Source organism: Acomys minous (assembly GCF_964271855.1).
Source record: "Acomys minous genome assembly, chromosome: 18".
Taxonomy (NCBI): Eukaryota; Metazoa; Chordata; class Mammalia; order Rodentia; family Muridae; genus Acomys; species Acomys minous.
Window position 1 is genome coordinate 45,417,813 of NC_140501.1, and position 10,225 is coordinate 45,428,037.

The 10,225-nt window shown below is 44.3% G+C and overlaps 1 long non-coding RNA gene across 2 annotated transcripts; it reads right to left on the reverse strand.

Moving 5' to 3' along the window:
- Positions 1-1,660: 1,660 nt before the first annotated feature.
- LOC311589235 lies at positions 1,661-7,809 on the reverse strand. 2 transcript variants are annotated; one of them, XR_014776463.1, is made up of 3 exons: positions 7,621-7,809; positions 2,627-2,757; positions 1,661-2,134 (listed from the first exon to the last, which is right to left on the reverse strand). It is a non-coding gene; the product is annotated as an uncharacterized lncRNA (long non-coding RNA). The 2 variants fall into 2 exon arrangements; XR_014776464.1 differs by lacking the exon at positions 7,621-7,809 and adding an exon at positions 7,205-7,351.
- Between the last annotated feature and the right edge of the window lie 2,416 nt (positions 7,810-10,225).

Sequence of the window (10,225 nt, forward strand, 5' to 3'; positions counted from 1 at the left end):
TTACACATATTTGAAGTAGGTTATAATTTGTAATTTTATTTGGGGGGGTGTATTTGACTCCTTCTGCTGGGATGTCATTGAGTGAGTGATTGGCTGCATCTGTGAGGGATTGTTTTAAATGACAATTGATAGGAGAAGACCCAGCCCATAGTGAGTGGCATCGTTTCTGCATAAGTGGCCCCTGGGCTGCATGAGAAAGTTTCCTGAACATAAGCCTATGAGTTAGCCAGAGAGGGAAGCAGCAAGCAGTGTTTCTCATAAAGGCTCTCGCCTTGAGCTCCTGCCCTGGCTCACCTCAATGACGGCCTATGCTGGAAATGTACAACGAAATGAACCCTTTCCTCCCCAGGGTGTTTTTGGTTGGAGTGATTTTATCATAGTAACAGAGGAGAAAATTCTAATAGAAGTAAAACTTCCTAAGGAGACTATTAATTAAAGTTTGGATTCTTCATGGACTTTGCTTCCACAGGTCATATTGTTTTTTTAAAATATTTTTATTTAATTTTTTTAAATTTATCTGTGTTGGTGTGAGGGTGTCAGATCTTGGAGTTACAGACAGTTGTGAGCTGCCATGTGGGTGCTGGGAATTGAACCCGGGTCCTTTGGAAGAGCAGACAGTGCTCTTAACCACTGAACCATCTCTCCAGCCCCACAGGTCATATTGTTGAAGATTCTCATACTCCAAAAGGAATGGCTGCTATTGTCCATAGACTTAGAGTTGGTCTATAGTGGGTGGCAATGGAAGCCCCTCAGATTTCCCTGATTATCTTATGCTTTCTAGAATCAAGACTTGCAGGGAACATTTGAAAGTTACCAACTGTCTGTATGTCATTAGTCAGAAAAGATCCTAATCTCCTATTTTGGCCACAGGATATAAATACAATAACGATGCCAGGGGCTGGCGGGGATGGACTGGCATCCTCAAGTCCTAGAGGAATGAGGACAACCTACTGCACCTCATGATTGTAAGCCAGTCACTTGGGAGGCTGAGGCAGGAGGATGGCCTGTCTGGGATACAGACTGAGTTTAAGCTCAGCCTCAGAAACATAGTGAGCCATGGCTCAACATGAGGAAAAGATCGGAGGTGATAGCTCACTGGTAGAGCACTTGCCTGGCATGAGCAAAGCCTTAGGTTCAATCCCAACCCAAAAGAAAAGAGAGAGAGATGAAAACATGTCAGTACCACAGTAGGGAGCTGGCCACACCTGTGGGCTGCAGGCTACTGTTGCTATATTTTATATATAATATCCCTATATCATATATACACATATATGTATATATATATATATATGGAAAAGTACCTGTCTTTGAAACACAATCTTGCAGCCAACTTCCCAATTGGCAGGGAGGGCTGGAAGGGGGGGGACTGGGGGATAAGAGGTACCTATCTAGGTTTCTCAAAACATCCCTAAATGTTAAGTGTGGAATATAAAATCAAAAATTAAAAAGTAATCAGACTCCTGGGCTTTCAGCTGTGAATGAAGAGAAAGGGAGCATATCTCTGGACTCTGTAATAATTGTTTTGAGGAAACAAATCCCTATAGCTTACAGGGGGCGGGGTTTAAAGCATCCCTGCTGCTGTCATTCTTTCACTTCATCTTTTCATAAATTAATTAGTTTACTTACTTTGCATCCTGATCACAATTCCCCTCCGTCCTCTCCTCCCAGTCCCTCCCTCTCTATTTCCCATTCCCATTCCTTTCCCTTTCTCCTCAGAGAAGGGGAGGCCTCCCGTGGACATCAACATGTCTTGGCATACCAAGTTGCTATGGGACTAGACAGGGCTGCCCAGTTAGGGGAAAGGGATCCAAAGGCTGGCAACAGAGTCAAAGACAGCCCTGGCTCCTGATGTTAGGGGACCCACAGGAAGACCAAGCTACATATCTATTACAGGTGTGTAGGGGGTCCAGGTCCATCCCACGCATGCTGTCTGTTTGGTGGTTCAGTCTCTGTGAGCCCCTATGGGCCCAGGTTAGTTGAGTCTGTAGATCTTCTTATGGTTTCCTTGACCCCTCCTCCTTTTCTTCCACAAGATATCCTGAGCTCTGCTTAGTGTTTGACTGTGGGTCCCTGCATCTGTTTCCAGAAGCTGCTGGATGAAGCCTCTCAGAGGACAGTTATGCTAGGCTCTTATCTGCAAACACAGCAGAGTATCATCAAAAGTGACAGCGGTTGGATCTCTCCCATGGATTGGGTCTCAAGTTGAGCAAGTCATTGGTTGGCCATTTCCTCAATCTGCTCCGTCTTTATCCCTGTGTATCTTGTAGGCAGGACAAATTGTGGGTCAAAGGCTTTGGGAGTGGGTTGGTATCACCATCCCTTCATTGGAAGTCTTGCCTGGTTACAATAGGCGACCATGTCAGGTTCCATGTACCCTGTTGCTAGGAGTCTTAGCTAGGATCACTTTCATAGATTCCTGGGAGTTTTCCCTGTCCTAGGTTTCTGGCTCATCCCAGAGCTGCCTTCTACCTCATAGAGTTCAGCTCTAAAATCTTTTACAATTAAAAAAAAATCTATTCACTTTACATCCTGATTGTAGCCCCCTCACTCATCTCCTCTGGTCCCCTTCTTCCCTCTTTCCACCTCTTCCCTCCCCTACTCCTCACAAATGGGGAGCCCTCCTCACCTGCCATCTGATGCCAGCCTATCAAGTCTCATCTTGACTGACTGCATCCTCTTCCTCTGTGGCCAGGCCACCCCACCAGTGTGCAGTGATCAATGGGTGGGCAACAGTTAGCTCTGAAATCTTGACCAAGACTTTAGAAAAAAAATATTCAGTAATAAAGTCATTTTAAAAATTCAATCCTAGTTGGATCATTTTGAAATCTACAATATAAATGGATTATTAGAACAGTGTCCACATGGTAAGAGGAGGTGAAGGCAATAGCATATTACTGTTTTATTTCAGCATGTCTTTTCCAACAAGGAGCAGTTGAACGCCCAAGAACACGTTTTATGTAGTAACTCACATGCTGTCAGGCAAAGATAGCTGACACAGACACTGTTCTGTATGGCTTATAGCTTTATTACAATCTGTTCTTCCTGGGTGCTGGAGACTGAGTGTCCGTGTTCCACACACATTCCTGTGAAGCCCTGGTGGGCAGAGAGAGCACCGGGAGCTGATGAGCGCACCAGGCTGGAGCCTTCAGAATGAAGTTAGCGCCTTCAACAGGGACCCAGGCCACCGTCCATCCCACCTTGTGAAGCTACATTGACAAGTTTTTATTGAACAGGAAATGAGACTTCACTATTCTTGAAACCAGCTCCCACCTTCCTCTAGGACTTCCTGCTCATATAAGTGTCACTCAGCACCCACTGGTGGTAGTTCTGGGTCCTAACTGCCAATGGGTTGGTCCAGGTGCTGCTTGCTTCCAGAGGAGGGCAGGTAGATCTTGAGATCAAAGGTTCCAAGGTCCCCTTTTTTTTTTGTTCAGAGGCAGCTTTGAGCACTCAGGGTAAGGCTCATGGCCTGGGCACTAGGCCAGGTTCTCGGTCTTCCTGGGGGAGGTGGAAAAGGAGTTTTCCACCTGGTTTTACACGTTAGCTCTTTTAGAATGAGATGGCTGGTATCAGAAGGCAGTGGAGACTCTGGAGCTCCACAAGCCCATGCTAACACCCAGAGTGTTACAGCTCTTTGTTTGAGAGCAGAGGAAGCGGGCGGATGTCCAAAATCTGCTGGCAGGCTGGTCTGGTGAGACTCAGGCCTGGTAAAACACAGACCCGGCAGGCCCTGTGGGTGCTTCAGTGGGGATCAGCACCGAGCTAGCAGTGATGGAGCAGGCCCAAGCTGCGGCAAAGGCAGTCCTGCCATTGTTGCCTGACCACCGGGTCTCCAGTGGCGGTTCCCCCTGGTATAAATGGAGTCTCAGATGGTCATGATGGAGGCGCCAGCTTGCCAGTCAGCCTTTGTTTATAAACCTTGGGAAGTAGGGAGGGATTGTGGGGAATGTGTCTGATTCGCTAGGGCTAAGGATGCCAGGATACGTAATCTACACACAGTGGTACAGTGCCTCATTTACATGCAGTATCAAGGGGCCCAATCACAACAAGAAGAAACCATAGTACTTAATTGTCCTATGGGTGACGGGATGACTTCTGGTATGAATAGAAGTCATTTGCTGGAGGCTAGGATCTCAGCACAGGGTCGGGTACTTCCAGGAATTTCCTTGCTTGCTGAACAAGTTCTTTATCAGGAAAGGGTCAGGCCTGTAGTCTTCACTGAGGACTATGTGACACTCCTTACAACACTGGGGGTCACCTAACCAGGTGGAACGAGGACCCTCCTGAGGAAAGGGAGTCCACTCGCATAGACTGAGTGCAGAAATGGCTTTCCAAAGATGTCGGACTTCAACCTTACCCAGCAGAGTTCCACAAATAAGTATAAACCTATTATAGTTCATAGGTATTAAATTATATAACTAATTTTAGTTATTTAATTTATGCTACAAACAAACAAATTATAAGTATATTTATAAACAATTTTTATAACAAATTATACATTTCTGTTATGTAGTAGTATATGCATGTACTTACATGTATACCTAATCATATACACAAATAACTAATATGTATACAAATAATATATAAATAACAAACATGTGTACTTATGACAGCTCTAGGCTCATATATTTGAATGCTTGGTCATGAGGGAGCAGGTATACTTGAGAGGGATTTATGGGCTTGTTGGAGTAAGTGTGGCCTTTTTGGAGAGAGTCCATCCCTAAGGTTGGGTTTTGAGGTTTCCAAGGCAGACCCAGTGCCTCTCTCTTTCTGTTGTCTGCGGACCTGAATATAGAACTTTCAGGTCCTCCAGTACCATATCAGCCTGTGTGCCGCCATGTTTGCTGCTACACTGATAATGGACTAAACCAGTGAAACTGTAAGCAAGCCCCAATTAAATGCTTCCTTTCTATAAGAGTTGCCACGGTCATGGTATCTCTTCTCAGCAATAGAACACTAACACACACACACACACACATACACACACACACACATACACACACACACACACACACACACACACACACACACACACACACACACGGCTTGAACTGAACAGGCACCATGTATTATGAATAGGCAGGGTTTTTGATATTTCTCGATGTTGAATTCTGAGGCCAATGCAGTGCCTTGAAATAGTGCACCAAGGTGGATGAGGAACTTAACAAATACATTGCATGTGTTTATAGTGTTAAGATGTATTCTGCGGGCTGTAGAGACCATTCCGCCTTTTAGAAGCACCTGCTAGTCTCCCAGAAGACCCAGGTTCAGTTCTCAGTACCCACGTGGTGGGTCACAACCCAGTCCCAGGAGACCCAGCTCCCTTTTCTGGCCTCTTCGGGCATGCGTGCATGTGGTGCACATACATTCGTGCAGGCTAAATGCCCATATACAGAAACTAAAAGGAAATAGTTTTAAAAATTAAAATACATCATAAAGTCGCATGCCTTTCCGCGAGAAATTTCAGTATTATCAGCGTTCTGAGACCTGAGCCATAAAGTTTAGGTGGAAGGAGTCGTTCCCAGAGTCTCCTTTCCATTTGTGCTTGTGAGAGGGTAGACGGCCTCCTCAGTACTATGTTAATCTCATTATAGTTTTAAAGTCTCTGAAATGAAAATGTCTATTTGTCGTGGGAACTGGGGGGTGGGGGGGGAGGGTCAGCCTGAGATTGCTCCTTCCATGGTAAGACTTTTCCTGTCATTCAGCAAGTCAGACTGTACATATTTATGCTTTGTTTAGATGTGGTCTGCATTAGCATGGTGTCTGTCTGAATACGACTTCGGAATTGACAATGTTTGTGAACAGAAAATTGAAACTCTGGAAACAGAAACAAATGAGAATCACGCTGTTCCTTCTGTTTTCCGGGTGGGACTAATTCTTTCCCCTTATTACCTTTCACCCTCTGCCAGTTGCCCTGGGTCATCTGCAGAGCATCACCATGGTCTCTGTGCTCATCTTCAGGGACTCCGAACTCTCCTTCCAAGAGCATCTGTTCCTAGTGCCCCTTATAACTTTCCTGGCTTGAATTAGCTTTATGTCTAAAGCTGAGGTCAGCCAAGGCACGAAAGGTAGGCAACAAGTACTGTCCCCTGACTTTGGCTGCATCCTACCTTCTGAAGCCACACATTTTCCTCTGGTCTACAGACCCCTGTTTCAGGGGCCGAGGCTCCCTCAGGCTGCTCCTAAAAACAAGTGCTGAGCCTTGACAACCCTTCTACCATGATGATGACTGAAATCCTTAGAGTTAGCCTCTGCAGCCGCCAACCCACATCCCGATTTTGTGCAATGATTGATAATTGCCATCAATATGTCCCTAATGTTCTCGTCAATATGGTCTTCTTCCTCTGACGGAAAGATAAAATAAAATGAAAATGTGAAACTTTTGTTAGCTCTGTGCCTATGAGGGGATGATAAATCTCTCCCATTCACGTCATCTGGTTCTGAGTCAAGCGAAATTCAAGTCTGCATAGGAAAAATCAATAGTATCAGGCCCCCCCAAAGAACTGCTCTCCGTGTCTATTTTTTTCCCTGAATAATTCTTTGTGATCTGAAATAGAATTTTAATGATGGACTCATCAGTGTGCCAGCTTGTGAAATTTACTGGGAAATGTGAGGGCAACAGCTTTCCCCTCTCTGGAAGCCTAAAAATGCCAGCTCGTGTTCTTGTAGTATTTTGTCTGGCTTTGGAGAAAATCTTTTTTTTTTTTTTTTTGACACAGAATATGGACTCATCTTAACTGTGGAATGGGTGGATTCTTGTCTTCCAGGAGCTTGCATCTCAAATGCCAGCTGCAGCTCCAATCTCTTAGCAGCCTGAAAGACACTCTGCCAGCTACCTCACCTATGGTGTCCGGCCTGCCCTAGTATATAACCAGTGTCAACAGAGATGGGGCATATATCAGGAGCTTGCTTCTCTATTCCTGTCTGGGTGAGCTTTGCAAATGTCATCTTCAGGGAGACATCCTCCCTTGCCCACAACAGCAGTGAGAGTCTTCCACAGAGCTTAAACAAGTGCTGGCTCTTACCTGCCTCCATGTAGGCACCAGGCTCCACTCTGCCTTCAGTCTAGCTTTTGAGCTGAACTGCCTAAAATTAGATTCTCCTTTCTTTATGTGGGAAGCACTTTGGAGATAAAGGGGACAGATGGAGATGAAAGCATTGGCTTTATCATTGGTAAGAACCGGGCTTGGGGGGTGTGGCTTACCTCTGTCCTTCTGGCAAGCTTTAAAGATATGTCTTCAGAATTGGCCGTACTCATCTGGGCATAGGAAAAGACTACAGACGAATCCCACTGACTCTTCATAAGGGTGACATTTTTTTAAAATGTCAGGTCAGAAGGGAGCAGGTCAGAGGGGAGCATAAGCTTCATGGGGGACCACCTACAGGGAAAGGTGATAGGATGAGGCCTGGCCGAAGCAACTATGTGTAGCATCTCTCTGAAACACAAGGGAGCTGGAACAGGCCAGAGGGTGCTCAGAATGTGAGTGTGGTTCCAGTGGCTGCTGTGATGGTGTTGCACTAATTTCTGTGCCTTAAACAACAGAATTTCATTATCACATGATTCAACAACCTAAAAGTATCTCACTGAGCTAAAGGCAAGGTGTTGGCAGGGCCACCTACCTGATGATACTTCTAAGGGAAACCTTCCTTCCTTCCTTCCTTCCTTCCTTCCTTCCTTCCTTCCTTCCTTCCTCCCTTTCTTCCTTTCCTTCTTTCTGCTAATGATGTTACCCATATTCGCTGGTTTATGGCTCTTACTCAATGACTACATCATTCACCTCTTCCATTATAAGATCTTCTCTGAGCCTCCTACATCTCTCTAATCATCGTAATTACAGTTGGCCCACTTAGGTAACCTAAGAAGTTCTCTAAAGATCACAGACCTAAGCACAGTGGCCAGGTCCCCTCTGTTATGACATCATAGCGTAGTCACAGACATGAGTGATTAAGATGCGGGCACGTTTGTAGGGTACCAACAGTCTTATTATAGTCTTCCTCATGGAAGCTTCGAGAATTGGGAAGCAACGTCCCTTACCGGTTCTGGTGGGAGTGTCACTTTTGCATCTATCTAGTCATTTCCTATGTAGAAAATGTCTGGATTCACTGACCTTCTATCCACTGCAGAGCAGTCTCTGTGGAGAAATGGAACTGAACTGCTTTGTTTTCTGGGAGCCTGATAAGACAACAGTGTAGCTAGTGATTTAGGGATCTCTATGTCTTATTTTACATTTCAAACAACTCTGAAAAGTAGGTATGAATATTAAAAGGTAGATATAAATATTTCCATTTTGTGACCAAGAACTGATCCTTACAGCTGGATCGTCCATCTCAGACCCCAATGGCTTTCTGTTTTCCTTACAGAAAACTCTGCCTTGCATATCAGTCAATGTCTCAGGTCTTGTCCCACCACCATTATGAAAGGACCTGACATAGTTCTTGTTTGCCACCACTGGTGGCTGTCTCTGTGTGGCAGAGGACATATCACATCTTGTTTCCAATGCCACAGAGTAGCTGTGAATCGCAGAATGCCCTTGTGTTCTGTTCTTTCCGGTTTAGCCTCCCATTGTCTTTCAGCTATGAGTGTGCCCCTACAGGGCTGGTAACTCTGCTGCTGTCCGTGGGAAATCTGATGACTGTTTCTTCCCAGGCACTGAGTGCCTCCAGTTCGCTTATGGAATACAGAGATGATTAACACAGGCAATATAGGGTAGAATTTAATGGAAAGACCTGAGACCATTTGCTACAAAGCTGTGACCAATACATAGAAATAGTCCAAGCATGTATCTTAAACTAAATGTACACATACCGTATTTTCTGGAAGCCTGAGACCTGAAGCAAAAATGGATCCTTGATGAATATTTGCTGAATGCATCTTCTAAATACTAGGCTGTGACAGAGTTGATAGTGACCATTATCACCATCAGATGTCTTGAGTGTTAAAATGCTAAGTGCCGAATTGTCTGATTTGGCATGTATTTGGGTAGACTTCCTTTCCTGGGTTTCAATATCATCAGCATAGTATTTGCTGTCAAGACAACAGTTGCAATGTACCGGAATCCAAGATACATAGAGTTGATTCCATATCATGACCTAGGTGCCATACAAGGGAACATCATTGTCTTTATCCTTAAGATGCTGTTTGCAAGACTGACACTGAGCTTAACATGCATCTGTCTTTGCAGGAGTAGTTCTAGAGTATGTAGTGATGGCATGATTCCCTCTGCAAATGATTAACTTAGAAAATACTTCTCCAAGCATTTAGATTGTCAAACTTGCATTACGAGGCAAACATGCATTGTTTCAGTGAACATAGGCCCAGGAAGCTAGTTTTACCTTAGCTTCTTAAACTTCTTTGAGAAACAAAATATAAGCTTGTTTTGTGACAAGTGGGCACCGCTGTCGGAAATGCTCAAATGCTTAAGAGAGGCCACTGTAGTGAGTTTTTGTTTGTTTGTTTGTTTCTTCAATAACCCAGGCATGAATGTGTTTCATTTCAATCCCAAGTGTCAGGTACAGGGCTGCTTCAGATTGTCTGCACCAGCTGACTATGATTTGTCTCATGCTCTAGCAGGGGTGTGATTTTTGCCATCTGAAGACAATTTAAGTTTAAAATTCTGGGCACTCTTGAGAGGGTATAAAAATGCCAGAACCCCAAGGCTGGGGGCTGCTGATTTTCCTGCTGCTTCTGGTCCCTGCTGCTGCTGTTGTTATTTGCTGTTAGCTGTTTGCTGGTTGGAGATATCCTAATGATGAAGAGTGGACTTACCCCAAGGAACTCAATGCCCCTAATCATCAGGAAGCAGTCTACGGAGATTTATGCCCCCTTTCCCCTCTATTCTTCTTTATCTCCTATCTAATGTTGGGTGGTTGGAAGGGAGTGGGGTGGAGAAGGGTGGTAGGTAAAGGAACCCAATAAAATAACCAAAATGTATGGTTACAATCCATCAAGATGAGAAAGTTACACTGGCTTTTTTTCTGACCCAATTCTTCACAGTTGGTGCATTTTATGATTTTGTTTTAAATTAGTGAATGTATTATAATCAAATGTATACATGATTAAAGAGTATCACACTAAGCAGCTGTGATATTCTGGGATAAAAATTAGCATTATTACCTTAGTTCAGGTTTCATAATTTATTCTCATATGTACAAACACCATGTTTCTATTATAACTTTAAAAACATGCTTTAGATATGATCTATTGAATTGTTATCATGGAAGTTGA